General features: G+C 39.7%; 1 long non-coding RNA gene across 1 annotated transcript in view; it reads right to left on the minus strand.

Moving 5' to 3' along the window:
- LOC119698050 overlaps positions 1–16,456 on the minus strand; it is an 84,129-nt gene that overhangs the window by 9,665 nt on the left and 58,008 nt on the right. The gene's annotated exons all lie outside the window — the stretch shown is intronic.

Consider the following 16,456-nt stretch of genomic DNA (forward strand, 5'->3'; position numbering starts at 1 on the left):
CAACAACGAGGTCAGTTAGGTCCTCCTCTTTCACAGTCTGCCAAGACCTCAATGTCTAAGTTTACCTGGGATAAACTTTGCCTTCAGGCTAATCTACTTTTTTAGAGGTTTAAATATTTCAGTGACTGCTTTTAAGAAGTGCTGAATAGAACAAGGCAGATTTTTGTGGAATGAGGAGGCAAATGAAATGCAGATAATACTTCTGAAGTCCTAGACGTTTCCATCCTTCCTCAGATCTAGCTATGAAGCAACAAGTAAAGAGCCAGCTTGTTAATTTTCATTACACTGACCCCAATTTTTTATTTTTAACTAGGAGAGAAAGGGTCAAAAAAGGGTTAAAGAACAAAGTCATCCATCTAGGGATGATATAATTACGCATTGTAATGTTTCTGACACACATTTCAGTAATTATGGGAATCAACAGGGATTTGCACTCCGTATCCTATAAAATTGGGAGGAGTAAATCCAAAGTAACAGGAGATGGTGGTGTCATGATTAAGCCAGGGAAAATTTTCTTCTTTGGGTTAAACAACATTCAATAGAAAAATACATTTTTCTGTTGGATTGTCAATAACCTCTAAAATCCATTTTCTGTATAACTACACTCTCCCATACTGATTTATACATTGTTAGGTTATTTTTATCTAAAACACAGGGAAAACATCCTCTAGAAAATATCATGAGAGGGGTGATAGAAGAAAAGTTTTGCTTTTGCAGTTTGAGACAGCATTTCTAAACTGCAAGGCCCTCAAGCTTAGTTACAGAAATACAGCCCTCAGTCAAATAAAAATAAATACTCTGTATAGGAAGACATTTAGGAAAAGTTTAATGGAGAGATCACAAGTCTGAAATCATGTTTTACATTTCTTTCCAGCAGACAATACTTCACAAGTGTTTGCTTTTTAATGTAAGCTTTGCTTTCACTTTTTTTTTTTTTAATTTGTAGCTCCACCAGCTCATGAGATAAAAAGGTGGAAATCTTACAACCCTGTTTTTAAATTTACCTGTAAGACTGGCTAGAAAGGATTATTAAAAAAAAAGGAAAAAAAAAAGTAAGAAAAAAAGAAGGAAGGTGAGCTGGTATTGCACTGTCAGATTCTTAATGCAAATCAGTCAAATGTTTACAGTCTGACCACTTGAGCTCAGCCTGTTGCTTATTGGAGTTATCTCTTTGATTGATTTACTTCACAAGCTGAAAAGCTGTATGGATAAGATGTTGTGGTTCCAAGTAAAAGAAGAGAGGAATTCCACTGTGGAAGTTTTGGACACCTTCAAAGCTGTGTCTAACCCAATCCCTGTGGTACTACACTTTATGGTTCGGATATGAACCCCACCACACACAAATCCCTGCTTACCTCTCAGTCTATGTTACTTCAGGATCTTGGTTGCATTCATCTGACTGTCACAGACATCCTTTGGCACCCAGTCCCTCTCCCAAACAGATCAAGTGCCACTATGAGCCCAATAAGTCTTTTTTTCAGTCCCACTATTCCCATTGTTCCATGAAACTCCCTCCCCTGGCAATAAGAACCTTGCAGCCAGTTTCCAGCCTTGAGTCATGCATGGTAGGTTTTCACTCATTCAGCCTTATGCTGACATGTTTCTAAAGCTTTAATAATCGATTCTCTTCATGGAATATACCCTGATGCATAAAGAGTCAGGAATGACATCCCTTCTCAGCATTAATTTTGACATACTAAGCAAGCCAACACTTCCAGACTCCTATTACAAGTGAAACTCTGTCTTCCTCTCAATAATGGTTTCCATGAACATGTCCTATATTTCTGTTAAAAAAACCCTCTGGATTTATACATGAGTCCAGGATTTCTGTCTCACTTGAATCCACTGTGTTAACTCCAATCAGACTGGGTCCAAAAATACTAAGTCTTTCAGCAGGACACATTCAGCTCAGTTTTATATCTACTTGGTACAGCACTTCCTAGAAATGTTACCCCTGAATATTGTGGCTCTGCAGATGCCAGACTTACTGTTCAGATATTAAATATGAGATGTGCATGTGTTCAGCAAGCCTGAAGTGATTGCAAAACATGAAATTTAGTGCATACAGATATTTCACTGCTCTTGAGCTTATCTGAGAAATGTGGGGAGGAGCAGAGTAGTCCTCCCTGCCTTGGCAGCATCCTTTACCTGTTTCCAACAGGAATAAGCAGAGGTGATAGTGACTGAGCATATTAACTATATGTACTACACTTGCAGCATCTCACCTAATTACAATTTTAATTTACTTTTTACTTGGTCAAATCTTAGTGCTGTCTCAGAGTTCTTTGTCTTGCCAATACAGATAAATATGGAAACTGAAATGCTTTTGATTTTATGTTTAAAATTGTCATTTTGTTCCAATGGGACAAAACTCTCAGAAGATAAAAATTTGAGCTAATTCCGTGGTGCATTAATAAAAAATATGGCATGTATTTTTCATGATTTGGATAAAGAAGAGGCAAGTGACACTATCTTTTCAAAAGTTTTGTTTGTAGTATCTCTGTATTTGTTGGCTGAATGATTTTACAGAAGCAAATTTTACCAGATCAAATAGAAAGAGAATTTTTTTTGACATGATGACTGCTTTGACCTTCAAAAGCACTCTAAATTGGTCAACTCATCTTCCTCTGGAAACAAATTGAAGTAAGAAAGAAACCTTTTGGTGTGTTGAATTTGAGACTCAGTAGATGAGAAAGGGTAGAAAGGTGGGTCACACAGGATACGACTCACACCCAGAAGCTCTTGTGTGTGCCTTTTGGTGAGTCAACTACAAAAGTTTTGGTTTTAAAGGTTACTGCTACTATGATTTACTGCAAAAGAGCATTATTGGTAGTAATGTCTCACTTTAGTAATGCCTCACTCCATCCAGCTAAACTGTGCTTAAGTCACTGTAGCCTTAAGCACTCTTGAATCATTTCAGTAAATGAGGTTTTAATGTATATATAAGGATTGGATAACAGCAAATCAGTGCCAGAGCTGGAAAATAACCCAGGACTACTGGCCCTCAAGTCTATGCTCTAATTAATGCAAATATTTCCTCTCTTATCCAGCAGTTAGGATTGCAAGTGATACAAAATGAAAGTGAAGAGTTTGTGTGGATATTTTACTAACCTTCATCTTGTAAACATTAGCTACAATTGGACTTTTAGTATAAATTCCAGATTTCAGTATAAATTCCAGAGCACTGTTCTCAGGCAGATACGTCTCTGATTCATTGGTGTTTTTTGGGTTTTCCTGGCTTTGTATTAAGGGAATTACATCTCACTGAATTGTGTAAGAAGGATTGAGAGCTGTTCCTCGGCTAAAGCAAAGCTCACACAAAGGTACTCAGTGCCAGTAAAGCTGCTTCAAGTCTGCCAACTAACCAACAGCACTTTTCTTCCACCTTTTTTTTTTTTATTCCCTCTTGGCTCTGAATGGTCCTTTATTGTCTCCAGTTCAGTCCTCCCGACAGGAATGGTTTTCTTGAGGATAACAACATAGCCAGGGTGTCTGAGCCTCTGTTGGGCTTTTCCCAAAGAGTCTAAATCAGTGTTTCCAAACTGTTTTCATTCTGTAACTCCCTATCTTCAAGGGGAAGAACAAGCCTCTGTGTAATGTTTAAGCCTCCCAAGAAGATGCCCACCATGGTCTAGTTGACAAGATCTTCAGAAGGCCTCTGGGGTTACAAGCTGAAATTAGCTGGCCAGATTCAAGGTCTTATATGTGAACTTACATCCATCTAGAGCGCTTTCAGTCTAAGGTTTGGGATGAGAGAAATATTTCCAGTGATAGCTTTCTATTTAAAAGCCTGTCCTCCATTAGTGGTGTTTCTGCTACATTAAACCATCTGCTTTGTCAACTTATTTACTAACATAGTGCTGAGTTCAGAAATTTCCAATTGTATCAGCCCTTTCATTTCTAAAAACTCTCGTCACCTTCTGAGCTGTTGAATTTGTGGGAAGAAAGGTGGGAAAAAATGAGATACAGTTCAAATTATAGCTAGTGGAAAAGCCTTTCCTCTCTTAGATTATGCACCTGTGTGAGAAATATTGAGGGAATTTTCCGGTTTTCTGGGTACAATCAGCTGTCACACAACCAGGGCAGCATCAGTTACTCACCACAAACCTTTCACTTCTGCACCCAGGTGGAAGTGTGAAATGGTATTTCTTTATGTACACACACAGTTCTGCCTTTTGTGGCTAAGCAAATAGCTCTGGTGTTTTTCTAACGTTTTCTTCCACCAAAAGAACAGATGAGTAACAAGTGATTTCTGTCACGGGGAAATATGGAGGTGAGGACATCACTGTTTTAGAGAAGCCACAAAGGAGAGGAAGCCAGGAGTAAGAAGGGAAGAGTTGTAAAGATTTTCTGGGATCTCAATCACATATTCTAAGGTGATAAGATAATTCCGGAAAGTTTCAGATGTTCCTGAAAACTAGAGGAAAGTCCTACAAAACAGGTCTATAAAGCTGGCTTATTGTACAGACTGAGTTATTTTCAAATGATCTCTAATTATTTCTGTTCCTATGTGTACAGATCTAGAAACTTAATTTAAGTCACTGCTTTTTTAATATGATAACCTGGAATATAAATAATTGTCTTTTTGAAAAGTAACTGTCTGTTGCACTGCCATGTCAGGATACTAGTACAAGATTAATTAATTCAGGAGCTGAGAAAATCAAATTTGTCTCAACTGGCACTGTTTTTCATTTCTTTTTTCATGAAGTCAGAGTTTTGGCTTCGTTTCTGTAGAAAGTGACCCAAAAAGAAGTGGGAAGTTGTTTTCTACTTTAGACATATGACTTCCCAAACAAAGGAATCCATCTTCACTGCATTACACATACAGACTATAGATAGAGCTTATTCTGACTTGTAGGGGATGCACTGGTCAGAAGTCACTCAGTAACTATGAAAAAGATCAGAATGATCAATACTTCCAACAAAAGACACATACCAAAGCTCTCAAATAGTCACCAAAAAACAGTCTAGGAAATCATTTAAGTTTTTCCATCTTTACATCTACAGTCTTATGAGTTTTCAAGATATCCATTACATGAGTGGTCAAAGCTCCTCAGTATGACATGGTGCAATTTATCTGACTCTAGACCAACTACAGCAAGAATTTGCTTTGTCTGATACTCATGCAGTCTTCTACTGGCTGCCAGTTAGCTTTCAACCACATGGTCATCCACCCTTATAAAACATAAATGGATTTTAGGGAAATTGATATAATTTTTGGTTTTGCAGCCTCACCTTGCTCCTTTTATTCATTTCACAGAACTTGTTCACACCAGGGTCAATATTCACAGTCCTTTGCAATGCCCCATTTGCAAAGCAAATCTCCACAGTGAACCCATACAGACCTTAGGAGACTCAACCACAGGCTCTCAGAGACCCCTTCAGAAAAATGAGGGCAAAAACATCCAGGGATCCACCTCCACAGGGAAATCCTGAAGAAAACATGTATTTCTTATAGTGACTGAGAGGGTGCTCACCAAAACAATGGGTATAATATAAAAGCCTGAGAAGGAAAGGTCTGCACAGGCGCTGTCTGTGTATGCAGACATCCTCCTTCGAGTCCTGCGCACATCAATGCTTTTATACATTTCCAGAGCCATTCTCTTAATCAATTTCAATGAACAAAGAGTGAGATTATTGCTATGTACAGTGTTGACACAGTCTTCAGTTGTGCATGTGTAACTTGGCAAAATTTGCAAGGATTTTTACAGTGTAAGAGCAAAGTTGCAGGAATCAACCAAATCTTGCTTGACTGTTAGGAGCTGAGGGCAGAATTAGATGATGTCAGGCTGCCTTTATGCTGCCCACAGATATTTATCTAGTTGAATGCTGTTTATGAAGAAATTAAAACCTTTTGTAATTGCCAATGTGATTAAGGACTGATGAACAGCAAAGCTGTTCAGGAAAAGGTCCTTCTTGTGTGGAAGGAGGCATAAAAGGGGTGGGAGGATACTGTGATGGTTAGCAGAGGGAGTGAAGTATAATGTGCCCTCTCTGAGGGTCATTGTAAGTCTTAGAACTGAGAAAGGGATTCTGTGAGTGCAGAGAGGAGGAAGAAGAGATAATTAAAGTGTTCATGTACAGAATGAACATTTTCGCTGACATGAAGACTGAAAAACCTTGTAAGCAAAAAGTAGAAACTCTTTCGGTTTTTTTTTTCCTTTTTCCCCCTTTTATCTCTGCTCAGTGTCTCTGTGAAAAACTTGTGAAGCAGAGGTGTTTTAATTTTTTTTTATTTTGGGGGGAGGGAGCAGGAAGGAAATTGAGAAGGATTTATGTACAAAGCTTTGTTGCTTTCAGAAGCAGTAGGAAGTTTGTTTATTTAAGTGCTGTTGGCCAGAGAAGAAAACTGAAACCCTAATCTCAGAAGAAGATAAATCATTACCTATTTCAACACCATCACTTTTTAAGATTTTCCCGGGGTCCAGTTATTTTTTTTGTTTCCATGGACAAGGATTACTGACTAACTCAGTCTCACAGAAAGTGGATTTCCATCTCTCAGAGGAAACATAGGCAAAGATCACACCCTTGCAGAATGGCTGTGCTAAGCTGCCTGTCTCCAGAAGACCATCTTGCTTTAAGCAGTGGATATGTTCCTTGCTACTGACTGGACAGTGAAAGTGAAATACAAGTATTACAAATTACCTGAGCTGATGAAGTATTAGAATTATTCACTCAGCCAACCAAACCTGTCCTGCTCTAAACACTAAATTCCAAATAAGGACTCAATTGTAAAAACATCAGTTTAGTGTCTCACAAAAACAGACTTATATTTGGTCTTTTCTGGGTGCTCTTAGTTCCCCAAAAGACAGATGTCAGTGGCAGTGGTAAAAAACGCTCTTCCATATGATGTAGATTGTTATTGGAAATCAATCTAGGTTGTTGTAAGCCCCTCTCAGCTTAGGCTTGTTTCTAACCTCACAAAAAATGGCTTATCCTGACAGCATACCATGCAGTGGTAGATTTGGTTATCCTTTGTTCAGTTACATACCGAAGTAAAACAGTATTTTACTGGCATGGAGATGGTAAATTTCATGTATAGATTGTTATTGAAGACTTCTAGCAAATGTTCAGAATCTTTGGCACACCCATTCCCCTTTTCTCATCCTTTTCCCAACATAATATTTTTCTTGAAAGATATCTCTCCCCTGCCCAGTGAATCCTAAAGCTTCTGCTTTCATCATACAAGCAATTTTTCCTCACAAAAGACCTTTTCTTCATCCTAAATTAGCAAGGCTTGTGAGGGGGAGGGAGAAAACTTTTATTTGTAGGAAATAATTTGTTTTTCTTCTGTGAATGATAATGAAGTGTTGAGGTTTGAGGTGGGAATTATCAGGACATTTTTTCCCAGCACTAGTTCCATTGTCAACATCACCCAATGCTGAGGATGATTATAGTAGGGGATGGAATTTCTGATGCATTTTCCACCTACTCCATCAATAAAATTTCAGCCAATTCTTTCCCCTAACTTTCCAGCCACCTTTAACAGTCTCACAGCTTCTGTAAGTTTGTGTTTTAACCATACTGGGCGGAGGAAGCAACTGCACTAGGTTTTCCTGTTCTAAGCAGGTTTGAAACCAGTTAGTTTTTAAAGCAAAGAAACCACAATTGTAAAACCAAAACCATGTTCAATATGAGAACAAGCACTACGTACGGGTCAATTCCAAGAATGTTTTCACTTTGTGTTACCTGACTGTTGTATAACATTGGGTCAGTTATACTTAGGTTTCCAGAGAATAAGAATTGTCTGCTTTCATTTATAACTGACATTAAATTTCAAATGAAACAAAAACCAAATAAGAGATCAAAAATTAAACACAACACATCAGTACCAGCTGAGTATTCATTGATAAAATCTAGTGACTATCAGAACCTTTTTTGTTATATGTTATCTGTTTTACTTATTCTGGTTGATTCAAATTGCATTTACAAAAAGATTTTTGTTTCAAAGGAATTTCCATAAATAGTCCCTTTCTGCAATAATGACTTTTAACACAACTCTGAAGCCCAAAACCATGCAAAATGTTGATATTAGAGCTAAAACTAGGAAATGCTTCTTTGATTTCTGTGTTATGACCAACTTACCTGATTCAGAACAAAACTGATTAATGATTTGTCATCACAACTTTTAATGGAATATCCTGTGTTCAATTACGTTTCCAAGGGATCATGTTCAGTTCTGAAATCCAAGAGAATGTTATCACTGGCATCTGGTCTTAAAAACATTCCTCTGTCATTAGCTTCTGATTCTTATGTGTCATCAGCAACCGTTTGTCACCCATTCCATTTTGTCTACTGATACACATTGAGAACCAAATGAAAACCAATATTTTCAACCAATGTTGAGACACTGAGCAATCTTGAGTGGTGGCCAACACAGAAAGTAAAAAAGCTCATGGTTTTATTTTTAAAATGGACTTTTCATCTTCTTTGAATTCTTCAAATTTATATTAATTCACAGGAAGATGAAGAAATGCTACATTATTATGACCATGACAAGATTTTGGCATTTCTGCTAAAGTGGTTTATCTGCTCTTAGTTTTGCACATACACAAATTGTCATATCAACCAGGAATAGCAGGATCATTTAAGAAGGTCTTTTTTAGTGTGAATAAAATATATGTGATTCTGGCTGGTAGAAATAAGGGGATTGAAAGTTTTTTGTGAAAGACTGAAAGTAAAAGTGAAGACATTATGAGAAGACCTATATGTGGACACTGTGATAAAATCTATATATGTGGTGCAATTGCTGCTAACAGACTAATATTTTCCTTTCTATAGATACTATGGTCACACTAATGCACAGAGGGAAGTGCTAATGTGTCTAAATTTATTATTTCAATTAATTACTCACAAACGCTGCACAGACCTCTGACAGACTCCCAATATCTGCAGTGCATGCATGACCTTTTTCGCAACAGTGATTGCATCTGGGAGACAAATTGTAGTGAGCACAGGTTAAATCTGCCTTATAACCCTGGAAAACCCAGGATGCATTCCATGTGTAAATGTGCTGGTGGGAAAGGGCACCCTTGTACATGCAACAAGTAGGAACATGTAAGATGTTGATGAAGCCTTAAATTTGGTTTCTAACCATTATGTGTCAGGGAGACTGATCCAAGAACTCAGCAACTGCAGAGAAATGATGCAACCTTGGGGCATGCATTCAACAGAGACAGTGAAAGTCCTAACCTACTCCTTGATTTTTGCTGTTCATACACCCATAGCAAGCCCGTGTCCCGAAGTGTTGCAAATGATGTATGAAATTCTCCTGTACTATTATAGCCCCAAAGGAGCAGAAAATGGCCTAATCATTTCTTTATCACCCATGTGAGCAATAACAAAGCAGGTCATGAGTTTCCTCTACGTGATGTCACAATTAACTTCTGTGTATCCTATGTAAATTAATTGTTTTCTAGTACAAAATCCCTGGCTCTTACATTTACTCCTGATATTAGTTTGTGCTTGACCACCATAGAATGACTTGGGTTGGAAGGGTCTTACGATTATCCAGTTCCACCTTCCCTGCCATGAGCAGGGACAACTTCCATTAGATCTGATTTCCCAAAGCCCCATCCAGCCTGGCCTTGAGCTCTTCCAGGGATGGGGCATCCACAGCTTCTCTGGGCAACCTGTATCAGCCTCACACAAAAGTACCTCTGTGTAATATTTAAATGAAACCTACTCTCTTTCAGTTTGAAGCCATTCCCCCTTGTCCTATTACCACATGCCCTGTGAAAAGTCACTCTCCGTCTCTCCTATAGGCTTCCTACAGGTACTGGAAGGCCATCATTGGGTCACCCCAAAAGCCTTCTCTTCTCCAGGCTGAGCAATCCCAATTCTCTCAGTCTTTCTTCATAGGAGGGGTGGTCCTTCTAATCATCTTGAAAAGGCAGAGCCATCTACTGTGCAGTTTGTAGACAAACTATGTCATTGTTATATTCCTAGCCTGTGATTTTTTCATGTGTGATTTGTATTCTTTCAAGTACTAACAAATTTTTGGGGACTGAGACTTTATTCACTTTTTTCCTCCAGCGATTGATCCCTGGAGAGCCAGAAAGTTTAAGGACCCCAATTAATTCTAGCAAAGAGAAGAAATGTGAATAGAAACTTCCCCCCTAGATTAGGGAAAGGTGGTTATTCTATCACAGTGCTAGTGGAAACTCTTTGAAAAGTCATATTCCTATTACTATAGCATAAAACTTGAAAAAAATGTCTCCTTACACGGAAGGCTGGTAAAATATTTGTATTTTATTTTTTATTTGCTAAATACTGTAGCATGTAAAAAGCTTAAATAAGTACAATAAACTTCCATATGTTCTTTTCACGTAGATTTCCTCAGTGGGCTCATGGCATCACCCAAACCCACTAAGCACAGGTACAGAATGGGTGTAGAAGTGGAAAAGCCCCCATGTATGATGGTATACATATATCTATTGCAGGTATTTGGCGAGTTTCTGGTCAGTTCAAGGAGAAAACCAAGTCAAGGTTCCACCAGTGACTAGGAGGCTCTTGAAAAGAGGACACCATGCTATGATGTATTTCCCAACCTCAGCTCAGTCCTCGACCTGCTGGTTTCCATGGTAGACTTCCAGCTAGCTAACAAGCACAAGAGAGGTGGTGGTGGTGCTGCTCTGCAAATGCATTAATTCCTAATTCTGGTAAGAATTCTGGTAAGAAGGTAAGAGTCAGCTCAGTCCCTCAGAGGCTTGACAACTGCTGCAGGCAGCCTGAGGCAGGAAAAGACAGAGGCAGGACTTGGCAGGACAAATGAACTGATGAGGAGAAGTATTGATTTCCCCCTGCTGCTTTTACAGCTAATGTTTCAGATTTTGTGCAAAGGCTCCCACAGCAGCCAGAGCATCTCACTCTGTACACACCACACACACACACACACGTGTGTGCAGGGGACTGTATAGGAAACACAGCCTGAGACACCCTTTTTGTCTGTGAAAGGAAGTGTTTGAATTGGAAGAAGATTCTTCTGAGGAGAAAACATCAGGGACACATTTATACATAGAAGTAGAAATTTCTCTCTGAACTTCATATAGGAATGAGTCTGAGAGGCAGATTTTATAAACAGAGCTCTCTGGATCTCTGAAGAGAGGATTTGAAAAGTCAAACACATCCAAGACATGCCTATAAAAGTAAAAATTACGCTGCCCAGAGCCTTTTAAGCAACAGACTTATTTCAAACAACAGAATACTATAGCTCTTAGTCTTTCTCTCTCTCTCTCTCTGTGTAGACATACATTGGCAAAACTAACCCCTGAGTAAAGATGCTGTTAGTTTAGAGATTTTATCCATTACAGCTGTAAGACCCATGGCTGAAACTTGTTGATCCTTTCTGCTGAGCAATAAGACAGGCAAGTCAGATGCCCAGAGACAAAAAACCTTCCCCTTGTTTAGCTAAAGGAATGAACTGATTGGGCCAGAAATCATTTGCCTGTCATTTAAGAAGCAGTTTGGGTAACTATTCTTCTATTAGCAGAGTAAGTTGAATTAATTCATCTGAAAATTAATTCATTCACCTGAAAGTTAAAAGATTTATACCCAGAATGAACAGTTATTGTAATTTGCATTGGATAGACACTATGAAAGACAAAGGATGCTGGAAGAGTCTGCCCAAAATGAGAGCAGGAAACCTCATGACTCATGATTTATTCCCAGTCACTTTCTGAAAGGTTTATTTTCACAGTTCCTTCAACACAAACTGCTTTGCTCTTCTAGCACAGTGAGAACTAGAGATTGTCTGCAGGCAAACACAGTCAGCATTGCAGATGTTTCTCCCTGCAACTGCTGAATCAGATCCCTTTAACTAGTCTGCCTTGAAACTTTTAGGGCACATTACATTTTTATTCTGCAAGGCACCTGGAGAGTCTATCCATGAGTGGTATGCTGCTGTGTCCTGACAGCTTCAGCAGTTCAAAGGGGGAGTCATGAGCCAACCAAACACAATGTTTGCAGTTCTTCAGGAGGAACAAAACCACTTTGCTTTTTCTTCCTTACTACCAGTCTTTCAAAGAAAAGCAAAATTTACAAGTGTTCCAACAGTTTCATTAACTGCTGCCTCTCCTCTATAGACAGCAAGGGTTAAGGATGCATGGCCCTGGCCACTTGTCAGATTTGGCATGCTAGAGCCAACAGCTGGTGGAGGCAGTTAATTAGTCCTTTGCCCTGCTCAAAGTTCAGCCTTGATTGGCAGGGAAAAGCAGGCTGCAGCAGCCTGCTTCCCTCTTTCAATTAACAAAGGCCTGTGCCATCAGATTACCTTGGCAACATGCCATGGCATCCCTGCCTGAGCTTTGCCATGGCAACAGGAAAGCTAACCTTGCCAAGGCAGCATCTGGTCTATGGGTGGCAGATTACCTGCCAAACAGATTTACTAGCTGCAAAGTGCTGCCGATTGCCCTGAGAAAAGAAAGGAAGCAGGAAAATCTTGTGACAAAAAGATGATTATCCATTTTAATTTTCCTTTCCAAGCAAAGGTTCATAGAGGTCCAATTCCTGATGTGTGAGTAAGGGATGTCTTTATTCTTTCTGGGCATGAAAACCATTAAATAAATTAGGCTTTATCGTAGCCACAAGGTCTTCTGGGCATTACAGAAGCAAAACTCTTTGTTGAGGACTAATGTCTATTATGCAGTAACCAGGCTGGTCTTGACAGAGCACTGCTGGTTTTTCATTTCCTTTTATCACATCCATTTTGTTGTGTTGACAACAGAGATACCAAATAATCATGGGTCCAAGTGCTCATAAACTAAATGGAAACTCAGCTCTGAATGTCAGAATCACATCAAGTTCCAGTGGCCTGTAAACTCAAGGACAGCTGGCACTAGATTTGTAAGCAGTGTGAGAGTTTTCCAGTGGACTATCTGAACTCAGTAGAGTTTGAAGCTTCTGGATTCATTGAGGGCAGGGGAACAGACTGTAGGCAGTGCAGGACTGGCTCCATCTCTACCAAATGACTCTTGAAAGCAAGTCATGTTATAAAGGAAAGCCAGAAAACCAGTGGGTGAATCCCAGACGTTCCTCTGTTTTGGGACACAATTCCTTTCTGACTCTAACCCAGTCCGTCCATTAACACCAAGCTCCTGTGACAAAGACACACTAATTAGACTCTCAAGTGGTATGTGAATGGAAGCACAATATGACTGCCACTATGCAGCAAGGAGTGAAAGAACAAAGTTTTTTTCCAGTCCCTCCTAGATCATTGGCACACATCTGACATTTCTGTGAAGCAACAAATGTGATTGAGGAAAATAATTTCCATCTTATTTCAGCTCTTCTTGCAAACCTAAGCATCTTCTCATAAATTTACTCACTCCAGGATGTCCCTATCCCAGTTACTGCCTCTGTGAAATTTAAACACTGGACCCTGAGATTAGTTTAGCTGGGCAGAGCATGGTGCTAATCATGCCAAGGTTGTGGCTTGTGGATTCAACCCCTGTCTGGGTCATTCACTCAACGATTCTTCAGTGTCCATTCCAGCTCAGGATATCCTGTGAAGGAAGTTGTGCAAAGAGTGATGGTAGCTGCAAATGGAGCTAGCAGAGAGTGAATTTGCTGCAGCGGGGGGAAGTTTGCTTCAGCTTGGAAAGGAAGGTTGGTCACCAGTGCTTCACACATCCATCAAAAAGCACCATAACATTATTTTGGTTGTCAGTGGTCTAGATTCTTCTCTTTCTTTAGGTGTGAGTTTCTAAGACATAAGGGATACGTTTGGGAGAGCGTGCTTGCATGGGTCTCTCAGCATCACACAGAACTATGTGAGCTGAGAGAGAAAAGTCAACACCTAGATGTGGACAAAATAAATTGGACAGCTAGGACATACTTGAGAGGCTCTTGGCAGAAGGATAGCCTCACAGATCAGAATACAAATAACTTGAAAGTTCATAATTTGGTATTTTGGTATGAAGGTAATGGACAATACCACTCTTTATAGAGAGTGAAGATACTGAGAACTGAATGATCTCATATTCACAGAAGTTTCACCCGAGTGAGTGCTCCCTTTCAGCTCTCTAGGCTGTGCCCTCTTTCAGCTCTGCGTACGATTACTTTTACTCTCTTCCATCCATTCTGGTTCTCCTGTTCCTAAAGCAAACATTATTTCAGTAGAGATCAGAGACAAGCCGAATACTGCAGCTCCTCTGTAGATGGCACAAGGAGAGGCTCCGTATTGACTTGCTGCTGCACCAGCTGAGGCAAATGTTGATGTTGAGATCATGTGAGAGATCAGGCCAGGGCTGGGGAAGACTAACAAAGGGAAACAGAGGGGCTTCAATGTTCCTTTGAGGGATCAGTGGCTCCACAACCTGAGGGATCAACTGTGTCCATCAAGAATAGGAAAATACAGCCCCCCAGGGAGAGCTGGGCCCCCTAGGGTGGAGGTCTGGGGCTTTCACGAGTCTCTCTCTGTACACTCTGAGGACATGCTGAGGGATGTGGCTTCCTTGAGGACCCCAATCCCCAAGGAGCCCGTGACATGGCTGGCCAAACCACTGACAATGTGATTGTGTCTCTAAGTGAACATTCTCCCCTCAGTCAGGGACATTTTTCACCTTTAATTGTATCCCTGATCCCAAATAGAAGTGAGCTGACTGTGGTTTGTACAAGACTAGCTGCCCCATGAAGTTACAAGCTTGGCAGAGGTTTCATCCTTCACTTCACCACACTGATATATCTCTCAACCAAACGTTTTGAGTTTTCCCTACCCTGCTAAGATGAAGAAAAGTAAAGAATTCTTCCAAAGAAAGGCTCCTGTCATTTTATATCATATGTGTCAAAAATCAGAAAATGGCCACACTGATGAAAAACCTTTTGTTTCCAGCCTCTGGTATGTTCATTACTCTTTGCAGACCGCAGACTTTACCATGTCACTGTTTCTGTAGGCAAAAGGCATCTGAGCATGTAATTTTTTTCTCTCTCTTCAGTAGTGGTCAAAAAGAAATTCAGTAAAAGAAAAAAAAATCAATAATTTCCCCCCTATCTTTTAGCTACTGGGTGTTACACTACAAACTGGTGGTTGGAAAGTTAGTAAAACACCTTGAGGGTGCTGAGCAGACCCACTGTGATTTTTGACCTCTGCTCAAAGTGTTATTGATCCCAGAAATTGTGGGTGCCCCATGCAAGATGGGATGCCTGGGAAGAAAGGTGGGAAGTGCCAACACCCAAACACAACACACTGGTCCTTATTTTGGAGAGAAAACAACAATGGTAATGGCTAAATCAAAACTGAGTTCTTTCAGGCACTCAGGATCAGGGGCTAATCCATAACTTGTTGTGGTCTTTAAGAGGAGAGCTCTATTCATTTCTGTAGCCCTGGGCTTGTGCCCTGAGAGTCAAGTTCCACCACATGCATGAGTTCTGTAAAACACTAATCAATAGGTCATCGTGTGAACTCTTAGTTCAGCGTCAGGTTGTAAAAATTACATAGATTACAAAGATAAAAATTACAAAGATAGCTTTGTGTCTTCCAGATATGTGTATTTCTTCCCTGCATGATGGAAAGGTGCTCAGTTTAGCCCTAACGTGATAGCTTTACTATGATGGAGTAAAAGAGAAAGGAATTAGAACTGCATATCTATATTTTGTTTGCTTCTCTGTGTGACCTACCTGTACCCATAGCAATTTTGAGACAAAATAAGAGAAGGAAGCACACTCTCTGTCATCTCTCTGTGATCAGAAGAAGTGTGTATTGAATATGTTCTTCAGAGGAGTGGAACTGATCTGAAACTCTGACACCTCATATATACTGCTGGGCCACCCTAAGAAATCCTAATAAATCCTTCTGGCTTAATTGCTAAGCTCTCTGTGGCATGGAGCTATGGACAAAAGCAGCATGCTAAATGGCCTTCAGGATGTCAGGAAGTCTAAGAAGCTGAAACCAAGTATTTGTTATCACAGAAGTATTTTTATTGGAAGCTTGAATGTGCTATACTTTTTAAGAAAGGCTTTACTGGGATACTGGAATTGTTTCATTATTTATGGGATTGAAGAGTTACCACACTGGAGTCAGCAGGAAGCCACTAGGGAAATTTTTCATTAACTTAGGAAGTGTTTTCATATGTGGAATCGGACCTTTTGCACAGCCTATGATGACTATATTACTTCATGTGGTGATACTGCATTTATGTGTTTGGAGGAATTTTGATGATCAAGACATTTCCCCATGCTGAAAACTGACTCAGCAGTCAACCCAAAGTGTTGTCTCATGTTAGGATCTCAGATTAAGTAATTCTCTTTTATAATGCAGGTGGTTTTTTTGCAAGAGGATATCCTGGACACCATCCCCACTGCTGTCAAATTTAATCCAGAAGTAGGTCAAATCCAGATGGTGAGTCAGGAAATGCTAATGTGTTTTAATTATTAGACTATTTTTAAAAGGTTCAGCATGTTATATAGCCAGGAAGTGAAGTGAAGCAGAAAGTAAAATCCAAGTTAGATGAGTCCTTCT

The sequence above is a fragment of the Motacilla alba genome, chromosome 2 (assembly GCF_015832195.1).
Source record: "Motacilla alba alba isolate MOTALB_02 chromosome 2, Motacilla_alba_V1.0_pri, whole genome shotgun sequence".
Taxonomy (NCBI): domain Eukaryota; kingdom Metazoa; phylum Chordata; class Aves; order Passeriformes; family Motacillidae; genus Motacilla; species Motacilla alba.